This window comes from Bufo bufo, chromosome 2, assembly GCF_905171765.1.
Source record: "Bufo bufo chromosome 2, aBufBuf1.1, whole genome shotgun sequence".
Lineage (NCBI taxonomy): Eukaryota > Metazoa > Chordata > Amphibia > Anura > Bufonidae > Bufo > Bufo bufo.
Window position 1 is genome coordinate 816,939,739 of NC_053390.1, and position 14,341 is coordinate 816,954,079.

Here is a 14,341-nt window from a genome sequence, read left to right on the forward strand (position 1 = left end):
TTCATTGACTATTTCAATGGATTTCATTGGCTTTTGTCACTAGATAACCCTGTGATATGTGTTCTCAGAGTCAATTGTAGCTTATCAGTACCAAGTTCTAAAGCAAGTGGTCTAATAATCCTGTATTCTCTGTTTCCTTACACAATAAAGAGGTCCAAATTCTGTGCCATGAGCACAGGGGCTACACGTCAAGAGATTCATAAAATGAGTTTCTATAATGGAACTGCTGAAGAAAAGCCAAAGATCACCACACACCTTGTCAAGCATCACCTGGAGTGGTATCAAGCATTCTACCAGTGGAAATATCTCCTCTGGAATGATAAATCACATTTAACTATCTGACATTCTGATAAATCCGGCTTTGGCATATTTCAGGAGAACACTGTGTACAGGAATGTATAGTTTCTGCTTTAACCCGTTCGCTACCTGCGCCGTACATGTACGATGCTGGAGCAATGTGTAAACATGCATATGTGTAAAAAGAAAATTGAGGTACCAGCGCTGGTATGGAAAGAGATAGAACACAATAAAATAACTAGTACCTGTCCCGGTAGATGGCTACTCGAAGATGCTGTAGTGCAAATAGATTCTTCAAAACATCGATGATGCAGGGCAGGTTGCAGTGCTTCTTGCTCGACTTCGAAAAAACGCGCCAGCTACCGGCCTGAGCGGCGTGTTTTTTCGAAGTCGAGCAAGAAGCACTGCAACCTGCCCTGCATCATCGATGTTTTGAAGAATCTATTTGCACTACAGCATCTTCGAGTAGCCATCTACCGGGACAGGTAATAGTTATTTTATTGTGTTCTATCTCTTTCCATCCCAGCGCTGGTGCCTCAATTTTCTTTTTACACATATGCATGTTTATTTGGATCGAGGCAGCCGCCATCCTTCAGGTAACTAGCAGCGGCTCTGTGCACTACTTGTACACAGAGACAGGAGAGTGATTCTTTGATAGCGCAGGCACAACCACTTTATTTACAATGTGTAAACATGGCGCCCGCTAGCACGTGCAGCGGGTACCATGGCCGGCAGATCTCTGCTGTTTCAAACAGCAGAAACCTGCGGCTAATTACATGATAATAATGCCGATTGTGGTAATTAAATGCTTTAGATGCCGTGACCCAGTGAGAATACGGCATGTAAATGCGCAAAAACCCGGAAGCCCACGCTTTCGGGCTTCCTACCGTGTGGCTAATAGGCGCTGAATACTTTTAGCCTTGCCGATGAGACTGAAAGTGTTCATGCTGCAATTCTTATTTTGGCCAACAGATGGCAGGCCAGTAAAAGAAATGAGCAATATTGAGTTTAAATCCCTGATAGAGCAAAATTAAAAATTAAAAACATAATTTATAGGCTCATATATGAGCCATAAAATCATCACAAAATTTTTAAAAAAATGAAAAAATATATAAAAATAAAAAAAATAAAAGTTTAAATCACCAGTCTTTCCGTATAATTAGAAAATAAATACCTAAATAACAATTAATATAAACATCATGGGTATCACCGTGACCGAAAACGCCCTTACTATAAAAAAAAAACTATTCCAATACAGCAAATGGCATAACGGAAAAAAGGGTCAAATTGGCAGATTTGGCAGTTTTTCATTGCTTCTCTTACCCAAAAAATGGAATAAAATGTGATAAAAAAAGTCACGCACACTCCAAAATGGTATCATTAAAAACTACAGATTGTTCTGCAAAAAATGAGCCCAGAAAGAGCTCAGTAGACATTAGTTTAAAAAAGTTATGGGGGTCAGAATATGGTGATGTAAAAAAAATATATATATCAAAGTTTACAATAATTTTTACACTATTTAGACATAAAAAATCCATACATATGAGGTATTGTTGTAATCGTATTGACCCAGAGAATGAAGGGCATGGGTAAGTTTTTTCGTAAACAAAAAAACACTGTTGGAACAAAACTTTTAAAACGGTGGAGGAATTGCGTTTTTTTTCCAATTCCCCCATTTGGAATTTCTTTACCGCTTCCCACTACATTCCCACTACATTTTATGCCATAAATAATGGTGGCATTAGAAATTACAACCTATCCAGCAAAAAATAAGCCCTCATACAGCTAAGTGACTGGAAATATTAAAAAGTTATGGCTCAAGAAAAATAGGGAAGAAAAATGAAAACGTAAAAATGAAAAAAAGCTCCAGTTAGCTAAGGGTTAAAATATGCTGGTGGAAGGATTGAGTTAGTCCCCTTGTTTCCAGTAAAAAGTAATGTTAAAGAGGTTGCCCAATGAATTATATTTTAGGTTTCTCAAACTAGCACCTGTATCTGAATACTTGTGTAATTGCATGTAATTAAAATAGTTTTATAGCCACCAAGTTATTCAATAAATCTGTGTAGCCCCATCTGCTGTTTGTATGTCTCCTTATTTTTCTGTCAACCTCATTGAGGTGGACACACATGCTCAGTTCTGTTCTTCAACTACCACAAGCCATATTTGTCTTTAAGTTCGGGAAAACAGACTTGCAAACTGTTGCATACTTTGTGTGACTGTAAGCTGTGTAACGGGGTGGGCTCCCCAGGATACAGCGAAGTCACGAACGAGGAAAACAACTCCACCACCAACTTTTGCCAAAACAGAATTTTACTTAAACATGGTAATGAACACAACCACAAATGCTGGGAACATACAATAAATTTATATACACACAGGCCGAAGGCTGAGACCCTTGTGCGGCACAGCGTGGCTCCCTCCGATGGATGCAGGAGGAAAGAGTGGTAATTTACCTACTGGCGGGCACAACTAAACTGCCACACCTTACCTGTTATTACCCTAAAAAAAACAAGAATAACTGTATGGGTGTGTGGTACGGGCTAGCTTGCAGTGCAGCACAACAGCTTACAATCTTAAAGAGCTCTACAGGATTCCCTCTCCCATAACTGGTCTTGTAGCACGGGCCTGAATATTCCTCCTGAGCAAAACGCCAGCTTGGCTTGAGTTTCTGGCGAATTTTACAAGGTCTCCAGAAATTATGTCCTTGAAATGAACACTAGCAACAGTTGTGGCCTGTCACAAACAGAGACCCTATCTTAATAACTAACTACAGGCCTGGTCTCAGTCTCTAGGCGCCAACACTGTAATGAGGTGCGTGCACAATCTTACTGACCTAGGTCTGCTCTGTCTCCGCTGGTGACTCTGAACAGAACAAATGCCTCTCCAACAAGCATGCGAGCAGTGTATGTCGCTTTACTCCTCAGCTCTCATCAGCGTTCGTGAAAGCAATTCCTCTGGACAGGATAAGGGTCTTGGACACAATCAGCTTCACTTAGCTGCTGCTCTGGTCACTGAGGTATGCCCCCACGCCTGGATCCTTTGCTGACACAGTTCCTCAGTCTCGGTTCCCTCTAAGATCGCTGCTTCCTTCCTGGGGGGCGTGATCTGCAGGCATGGAGTGAAGACGCACGTTGAAGAGCTCCCTTGCCCTCCTGCCGAACCATCCTGATTACCTGGCCTTTTAAGATCTCCTGTGGACCCGACTGGGGTGTCAGATCCAATAGTAACCTCCGGTACATAGCGGGAGGTGGCCGGCGAAAGTCCTGCTGCGCTCGGGGCGGAGAAGCGTGCTGAGGAAGGTCTGTGCACTGAGCAGAGCGGCCATCTTGCGGCAGGTCGGAGCGCGCTGGCAACAGCAGTAAGCGTGTTACAGACACCCTTAGTTCGCAGCCGAGGGGTGTTCCTGGTGGTGGGAGCGGAGAACCAAAGCCACACAAGGGAAGACAGCTGGAGTGATCATTCCGCTCCCTGGCTAAAACGGCAGGTGAGCCAGACAGAGATGCCTGATAGTGGAACTCAGTGGGAGTGAGACCAGTGAGCTCGGCTGTGCAGGGGACGCGGCGAGCACCCTGTGAGGCGGCTGGGGGCACAATATTAAAGAGCCCTTGAAACATCCAGAAGGGCTGCAGTTACAGGGACTGATACCAACGCCACGCATCAGGTGGCTTAGAGACCCCCACTGCGATATAGGCCAGCCGAGAATACATCTGAGGCCGTGGCTCACAGGACTCCCTATATCTATGTACGGCATACATATTAGGACATCGTCAGACATCATCCACAACTCCATCCTCCTTCAGGCAAAACTTGCTCCTACCTCAGACTTTAGACAAAACTCTGTCCTCCCTCATCAAAAACTCCATCAGACCTCAGACAAAACTCCGTCCTCCCTCAGACATCAGACAAAACTCCGTCCTCCCTCATCCAAAACTCCATCAGACCTCAGACAAAACTCTGTCCTCCCTCATCCAAAACTTCGTCCTCCCTCAGACATCAGCCAAAGCTCCGTCCTCCCTCATCCAAAACTCAGTCCTTCGTCATCCAAAACTCTGTCCTCCCTCAGACATCAGCCAAAACTCTGTCCTCCCTCATCCAAAACTTCGTCCTCCCTCAGACATCAGACAAAACTCCATCCTCCCTCATCCAAAACTCCGTCCTTCCTCATCCAAAACTCCGTCCTCCCTCAGACATCAGCCAAAACTCCATCCTCCATCATCCAAAACTCCGTCCTCCCTCAGACATCAGCCAAAACTCCATCCTCCCTCAACCAAAACTCCGTCCTCCCTAACTCAAAATACGCCCTACTACACACACTCTTCACCTGACGGAGCTGCTAGCTGCTGGAGAGGAAAAGGACCTGTGATGACGTCATGACCATGTGACGAGTCACGTGTGTGGGAGGGGTCAGATGTGCACAGCAGCTGGTAGAGTGTACAGAACTGAAGCCATCAAATAGAGCTGTGTACTAGAGATGTGTGTGTAACCTGCATGTAGCAGTGCTGTGCACTGTGTAGCAGAGCTGTATGTGTAACCTGCATGTAGCAGAGCTGTGTACTGTGTAGCAGAGCTGTATGTGTAACCTTCATGTAGCAGAGCTGTGTACTGTGTGCTAGAGCTGTATGTGTAACCTGCATGTAGCAGAGCTGTGTACTGTGTTACAGAGATGTATGTGTAACCTGCAGGTAGCAGTGCTGTGTACTGTGTAGCAGAGCTGTATGTGTAACCTGCATGTAGCAGAGCTGTGTACTGTATAGCAGAGCTGTATGTGTAACCTGCATGTAGCAGAGCTGTGTACTGTGTAGCAGAGCTGTATGTGTAACCTGCATGTAGTAGAGCTGTGTACTGTGTAGCAGAGCTGTATGTGTAACCTGCATGTAGCAGAGCTGTGTACTGTGTGCTAGAGCTGTATGTGTAACCTGCATGTAGCAGAGCTGTTTACTGTGTTACAGAGATGTGTGTGTAACCTGCAGGTAGCAGTGCTGTGTACTGTGTAGCAGAGCTGTATGTGTAACCTGCATGTAGCAGAGCTGTGTACTGTATAGCAGAGCTGTATGTGTAACCTGCATGTAGCAGAGCTGTGTACTGTGTAGCAGAGCTGTATGTGTAACCTGCATGTAGTAGAGCTGTGTACTGTGTAGCAGAGCTGTATGTGTAACCTGCATGTAGCAGAGCTGTGTACTGTGTGCTAGAGCTGTATGTGTAACCTGCATGTAGCAGAGCTGTTTACTGTGTTACAGAGATGTGTGTGTAACCTGCAGGTAGCAGTGCTGTGTACTGTGTAGCAGAGCTGTATGTGTAACCTGCATGTAGCAGAGCTGTGTACTGTGTTCCAGAGATGTATGTGTAACCTGCATGTAGCAGAGCTATGTACTGTGTAGCAGAGCTGTATGTATAACCTGCATGTAGCAGAGCAGTGTACTGTGTAGCAGAGCTGTATGTGTAACCTGCATGTAGCAGTGCTGTGTACTGTGTAGCAGTGCTGTATGTGTAACCTGCACGTAGCAGAGTTGTGTACTGTGTAGCAGAGCTGTATGTGTAACCTGCATGTAGCAGTGCTGTGTACTGTGTTAGAGATGTATGTGCAACCTGCAGGTAGCAGTGCTGTGTACTGTGTAGCAGAGATATGTACTGTGTTACAGAGATGTGTGTGTAACCTGCATGTTGAAGAGCTGTGTGCTGTGTATATAGAGCAGTGTGTGTAACCGCATGTAGCAGAGCTGTGTACTGTGTTACAGAGATGTGTGTGTAACCTGGGAACTATAAAAAAGTGTAAAAAAAAAAACATAAAACTTCAGATCACCCCCCTTTTCCCAAAATTAAAATAAAAGAACTAAAAAATTACACATGATGCGTGTTGGTTGCACTGTGTAAAAACACCCATTGTATAAAAATATATTCCCCATACGGCAAACAGAAAAACAGAAAAAAAAGAGTCCAAATGTCAAATTCGCCGTTTTTGGTCGCTTCATTTGCTACAAAAATTTAAATAGAAAGTGATCGAAAAATCTTAAACACCCCACAATGGTATCAGTGAAAAGTTCAGATTGCCCCGCAAAAAATGAGCCCCCACCCAGCTCCGTACACATAGTCACAAAAAAGTTATAGGGGTCAATATATGGCGACAAAAAAATAAATCAGATTCTGGAAATCTCCTGTCACTCCAAGTTACTCAGAATTGGTAGCCCTAATTAATAAATACATGCAACATGAATGCATATATGCCGCTTCACACAAAACTAGATCACACGTGTTAGGCCTCTTGCACATGAACGTTGTTGGTCCATTCCGTGCATTGGAGACAGCAATTTGCAGTCCCCAATGCACGGGCAACGTGCGTGCAGCGGCCGGGACAGATCCAGACCCATTCGACTTGAATGGGTCCGTGAACATGTTCTACTTTTTTGCTGTGCGGAGGCACGGCCAGAAACACCACGGAAGCACTCTGTAGTGCTTCTATGGGGATCCGATCCGTGTTTCTGTTCCGTTCAAGTTAATGGGTCCACATCACGGATGCGGGATAGAAACATAGAAACATAGAATGTGTCGGCAGATAAGAACCATTTGGCCCATCTAGTCTGCCCAATATACTGAATACTATGGATAGCCCCTGGCCCTATCTTATATGAAGGATGGCCTTATGCCTATCCCATGCATGCTTAAACTCCTTCACTGTATTTGCAGCTACCACTTCTGCAGGAAGGCTATTCCATGCATCCACTACTCTTTCAGTAAAGTATTACTTCCTGATATTACTTTTAAACCTTTGCCCCTCTAATTTAAAACTATGTCCTCTTGTAGCAGTTTTTCTTCTTTTAAATATTCTCTCCTCTTTTACCTTGTTGATTCCCTTTATGTATTTAAAAGTTTCTATCATATCCCCTCTGTCTCGTCTTTCATCCAAGCTATACATGTTAAGGTCCTTTAATCTTTCCTGGTAAGTTTTATCCTGCAATCCATGTACTAGTTTAGTAGCTCTTCTCTGAACTCTCTCCAAAGTATCCATATCCTTCTGCAGATATGGTCTCCAGTATTGAGCACAATACTCCAAATGAGGTCTCACTAGTGCTCTGTAGAGCGGCATGAGCACCTTCCTCTTTCTACTAGTAATGTCTCTCCCTTTACACCCAAGCATTCTGCTAGCATTTCCTGCTGCTCTATGACATTGTCTGCCTACCTTTAAGTCTTCTGAAATAATGAGCCCCTAAATCTCTTTCCTCAGATACTGAGGTTAGGACTGTATCACTGATTTTATATTCTGCTCCTGGGTTTTTACGCCCCAGGTGCATTATTTTGCACTTATCCACATTAAATTTTAGTTGCCAGATTTTTGACCATTCCTCTAGTTTTCCTAAATCCTTTTCCATTTGGTGTATCCCTCCAGGAACATCAACCCTGTTACAAATCTTTGTGTCATCAGCAAAAAGACACACCTTACCATCGAGGCCTTCTTCAATTTCGCTGATAAAGATATTAAACAATATGGGTCCCAGAACAGATCCCTGAGGTACCCCACTGGTAACAAGACCTTGGTCTGAATATACTCCATTGACTACAACCCTCTGTTGCCTGTCCCTCAGCCACTGCCTAATCCATTCAACAATATGGGAGTCCAAGCCCAAAGACTGCACTTTATTGATAAGCCTTCTGTGTGGGACAGTATCAAAAGCCTTACTAAAGTCTAGATAAGCGATGTCTACTGCACCTCCGCCATCTATTGTTTTAGTCACCCAATCAAAAAAATCAATAAGATTAGTTTGACATGATCTCCCTGAAGTAAACCCATGCTGTTTTTCATCTTTCAATCCATGGGATTTTAGATGTTCCACAATCCTCTCCTTAAGTATGGTTTCCATTAATTTCCCCACTATTGATGTCAGGCTTACTGGCCTATAGTTGCCCGATTCCTCCCTACTACCTTTCTTGTGAATGGGCACAACATTTGCTAATTTCCAATCTTCTGGGACGACTCCTGTTGCCAGTGATTGGTTAAATAAATCTGTTAATGGTTTTGCTAGTTCACCGCTGAGCTCTTTTAATAGCTTTGTGTGTATCCCATCAGGCCCCTGTGACTTATTTGTATTGATTTTAGACAATTGACTTAGAACCTCTTCCTCTGTAAAGACACATGCATCAAAAGATTCATTAGTCTTCTTTCTTAATTGAGGTCCTTTTTCTTTATTTTCCTTCGCAAAGACTGAACAGAAGTATTCATTGAGGCAGTCAGCTAGTTCTTTATCTTCTTCCATATACCTTCCTTCTTTTGTTTTTAATTTTGTAATTCCTTGTTTTAGTTTCCTTTTTTCATTTATGTATCTGAAGAATGTCTTATCGCCTTTTTTCCCTGACTGAGCTAATTTCTCTTCTGCCTGTGCTTTAGAAGCTCTTATAACTTGTTTGGCCTCTCTCTGCCTAATCTTATAAATTTGCCTGTCATCCTCATTTTTTTTTTTTTTTATAATTCCTAAATGCTATCTTTTTGTTTTTAATGATTTTGGCCACTTCTGCTGAGTACCACAGTGGTCTTTTCCTTTTTTTGCTTTTACTGACAAGCCTAATGCACTTTTCTGTTGCCTTCAATAGTGCCTCTTTTAAGTAGTCCCATTTCTCCTGGACTCCAATGAAACTGTTCCAGTCTGATAGAGACTCGTATACCACTAATCTAATTTTAGAAAAGTCAGTTTTTCTAAAATCTAAAACTTTTGTTTTTGTGTGGTGTGACTCAGTCACTGTACTTATAGTAAACCACACTGACTGGTGATCACTAGATCCCAAGCTTTCCCCTACAGTAATATCAGATACCAAATTCCCATTTGTGAATACTAAATCTAAAATGGCCTCCTTCCGGGTTGGCTCCTCAACTGGCTGGTGCCCAGTGTATTGCGGAACCGCCGTATGTGGTCCACAATACAACCACAGGCACACAGCGGCCATGTGCAAGAGGCCTTACAAAGATGGGATTTATAGTGTGCATCCTCTTATGCTTCTCATATTCCACAGATTTATATCACACAGCTACTTACAGTTGTGCTGATAAGTTTACATACCCTTGCAGAATTTATGATTCTTAAAGGGGTATTCTCATCTTCCCTTTTCATACTTACCTTCCTTGAGCGCGATGTTCACTTCCTGGATTCTTCTCCCGGCCGGGCCGCGCTTGCGCAGAAGACTGAAGATTTTTTTCCGGCCGGGCCGCGCAATGTCCTGAACGCGCACGCCGCCGCGCATGTGCCATGGTGAATTATTCCTGGCCTGTATAGTACAGAGTCGGCATGCGCATTCGTGGCTCTGTACTATACTGGCCAGGAAGAAGTCATCATGGCGCATGCACGTTCAGGACATTGCTCGGTCCGGCCGGGAGAGAATCTTCAGTCTTCTGCGCAAGCGCGGCCCGGCGGGATTCGACAAGAGAGGTGGCCGTAACCAGGGGAGACCAAAGACAACATCAGGTAAGAGGGGACTTATTTTCTAAAAAAAAGGGTGGGAATTGGGTAATAAAATGTATTTAGAAAAATGATCACTGTCAAATCATTAATAGATTTAACCGTGATCATTAAGATGAGAATACTCCTTTAACCATTGTGCAGAGAATATGAATGATAACACAGACACTTTTCTCTCGCTCATGGTTAGTGGTCGGCTGAAGCCATTTATGTCAAACAACTGTGTTTACTCTTTATAAATCATAATCACAACACAAACTCCCCAAATGACCCTGATGAGAAGTTTACACACCCCAGTTCCTAATACCATGTATTGCCCCCTTTAACATCAATGACAGCTTGAAGTCTTTTGTGGTAGTTGTGGATGAGGCTGTTTATTTTCTCAGATGGTAAAACTGACCATTCTTCCTGTTGGAAAAAGAAAAAGCAATTCCACCAAAGTTTTACGGGATTTTTATTTACGACATTCGATGTGCGATAAAACTGACTGGTTACTTTTATTCTACAGGTCAGATCGAATCCGGCGATACCTTATATGTATAGTTTTTCTTGCGTTTTAATAGTGCTAAAAAAATGTTTTTTAAATCTGATTTCTTTTTTTGTTGCCATATTTTGACCCCTATAACTTTTTTGTAATTATGTGTACGGAGCTGGGTGGGGGCTCATTTTTTGCGGGGCAATCTGAACTTTTCACTAATACCATTGTGGGGTGTTTAAGACTTTTTGATCACTTTTAATTTAAATTTTTGTAGCAAATGAAGCGACCAAAAACGGCGAATCGGACATTTGGACTCTTTTTTTTTTTTTCTGTTTTGCTGTTTGCCGTGTGGGGAATATATTTTTATACAATGGGTGTTTTTACACATTGCGACACCCATGATGTGTATTTTTTTTAGTTCATTTATTTTCATTTTGGGAAAAGGGGGTGATCTAAATTTTAATGTTTTTTTTTTTTTACACTTTTTTTATAGTTCCCAGGTTACACACACATCTCTGTAACACAGTACACAGCTCTGCTACATGCGGTTACACACACTGCTCTGTAACACAGTACACAGCTCTGCTACATGCAGGTTACACACACATCTCTGTAACACAGTACACATCTCTGCTACACAGTACACAGCACTGCTACCTGCAGGTTGCACATACGTCTCTGTAACACAGTACACAGCACTGTTACATGCAGGTTACACATACAGCTCTGCTACACAGTACACAGCTCTGCTACATGCAGGTTACACATACAGCTCTGCTACACAGTACACAGCACTGCTACATGCAGGTTACACATACAGCTCTGCTACACAGTACACAGCACTGCTACATGCAGGTTACACATACAGCCCTGCTACACAGTACACAGCACTGCTACATGCAGGTTACACATACTGCTCTGCCACACAGTACACAGCTCTGCTACATGCAGGTTACACATACAGCTCTGCTACACAGTAGACAACACTGGTACCTGCAGGTTACACATACATCTCTGTAATACAGTTCACAGCTCTGCTACATGCAGGTTACACATACAGCTGTGCTACACAGTACACAGCTCTGCTACATGCAGGTTACACATACAGCTCTGCTACACAGTACACAGCACTGCTACATGCAGGTTACACATACAGCTCTGCTACACAGTACACAGCTCTGCTACATGCAGGTTACACATACAGCCCTGGTACACAGTACACAGCACTGCTACACAGTACACAGCTCTGCTACATGCAGGTTACATATACAGCCCTGGTACACAGTACACAGCACTGCTACATGCAGGTTACACATACAGCCCTGCTACACAGTACACAGCACTGCTACATGGAGGTTACACATACTGCTCTGCTACACAGTACACAGCTCTGCTACATGCAGGTTACACATACAGCTCTGCTACACAGTACACCGCCCTGCTACATCCAGGTTACACATACAGCTCTGCTACACAGTACACAGCCCTGCTACATGCAGGTTACACATACAGCCCGTGTACACAGTACACAGCACTGCTACATGCAGGTTACACATACAGCCCTGCTACACAGTACACAGCACTGCTACATGGAGGTTACACATACAGCCCTGCTACACAGTACACAGCACTGCTACATGGAGGTTACATATACTGCTCTGCTACACAGTACACAGCTCTGCTACATGCAGGTTACACATATAGCCCTGGTACACAGTACACAGCACTGCTACATGCAGGTTACACATACAGCCCTGCTACACAGTACACAGCACTGCTACATGGAGGTTACACATACTGCTCTGCTACACAGTACACAGCACTGCTACATGCAGGTTACACATACAGCTGTGCTACACAGTACACCGCTCTGCTACATGCAGGTTACACATACAGCTCTGCTACACAGTACACAGCTCTGCTACATGCAGGTTACACATACAGCTCTAGCACACAGTACACAGCTCTGCTACATGCAGGTTACACATACAGCTCTGCTACACAGTACACAGCTCTGCTACATGCAGGTTACACATACAGCTCTGCCACACAGTACACAGCACTCCTACATGCAGGTTACACACATCTCTAGTACAAAGCTCTATTTGATGGCTACAGTTCTGTACACTCTACCAGCTGCTGTGCACATGTGACCCCTCCCACACACGTGACTAGTCACATGGTCATGACGTCATCACAGGTCCTTTGCCTCTCCAGCAGCTAGCAGCTCTGTCAGGTGAAGAGTGTGTGTAGTAGGGCGTAGGAAGTTAGGGAGGACGGAGTTTTGGCTGATGTCTGAGGGAGGACGGAGTTTTGGATGAAGGAGGACGGAGTTTTGGCTGATGTCTGAGGGAGGACTTAGTTTTCGATGAGGGAGGACGGAGTTTTGGCTGATGTCTGAGGGAGGACGGAGTTTTGGATGAGGGATGACGGAGTTTTGGCTGATGTCTGAGGGATGACGGAGTTTTGTCTGATGTCTGAGGGAGGACGGAGTTTTGGATGAGGGAGGACAGATTTTTGGATGAGGGAGGACGGAGTTTTGGATGAGGGAGGACGGAGTTTTGGCTGATGTCTGATGGAGTTTTGGATGAGGGAGGACGGAGTTTTGGATGAGGTCTGAGGTAGGAGGGAGTTTTGCCTGACGGAGGATGGAGTTGTGGATGATGTCTGACGATGTCCTAATATGTATGCCGTATCTATGGACTCTCTGCCCAGTATCTCTGCGTGAGACCTATCCAGACCCATCTCCTGGGCAAGGACCCTGTGTATAAAGACAGTTCCTCTTTTATAAGCACTTATGGTCCGTAAAACTGCAACATCAGCAAGTCTTACTACAGGGAAGGAACTAGTAGATAACATGAGCCAGACAGACATGGACGCAGGGCAGTGCACGTCCGCAGGCCCTGAAACGCAGGCTGATAAGATAATGTCGGCCATTGCAGCATGTCAGGCAGTCCTGACCACAAAGATTGACCATCTACAGAGTGATATCAACTGTCTGCGCCATAATATGGACAAAATGAGAGATCGTACCACTGAAGTGGAGCGTCGCCACGGCGATGTGGAAGACTCTGCAAATGTCACCTCTGTAACCACTAGAAACTTACAACAACAAGTTAAAATTCTAATGACGCGTGTGGAAGACACAGAGAACCGCAATAGGAGAAATAATGTCAGGATCCTGGGCCTACCTGAACGGGTGGAGGGATCCAACTCGGAGGAGTATGCTGAGCAACTGATTCGTACGGTACAAGCTCCCATTGAACTGTCATCCAGCTTTGCCGTTGAAAGAGCCCACAGAATCCTTATGAGGCCTTTACCGCCAGGAGCTGCCCCACGCCCTTTCATAATGCGGATTTTAAACTACAGGGACAGAGACGCTATATTAGCGGCCGCCAGACGCAAGAAAGATGTCCAGGTCGGAAATGCGAGGCTGTCCTTTTATCCGGATTTTACAACGGAAGTGCAGAAGCAACGTCGCCAGTTCAATTCTATCAGAGCTCGTCTACGGGACCTCGGGATAAAATATGCCATGATATACCCGGCCAAACTGAGGATCCAAGAGGGAGACAGGTCCAGGTTCTTCCAAACTCCTGAAGAGGTAGCTGACTGGATAGATCAACAGCATCCGCGATTAGAGTTGAGCGAACACCTGGATGTTCGGGTTCGAGAAGTTCAGCCGAACTTCCCGGAAATGTTCGGGTTCGGGATCCGAACCCGACCCGAACTTCGTCCCGAACCCGAACCCCATTGAAGTCAATGGGGACCCGAACTTTTCGGCACTAAAAAGGCTGTAAAACAGCCCAGGAAAGAGCTAGAGGGCTGCAAAAGGCAGCAACATGTAGGTAAATCCCCTGCAAACAAATGTGGATAGGGAAATGAATTAAAATAAAAAAAATAAAAATTAACCAATATCAATTGGACAGAGGTCCCATAGCAGAGAATCTGGCTTCACGTCAGCAGAGAATCCGTCTCTTCATGCCATAACAGAGAATCTGGCTTCATGTCAGCAGAGAATAAGTCTCTTCATGCCATAGCAGAGAATCTGGCTTCATGTCAGCAGAGAATAAGTCTTCATGTCATAGCAGAGAATCAGGCTTCACGTCACCCACCACTGGAACAGGCC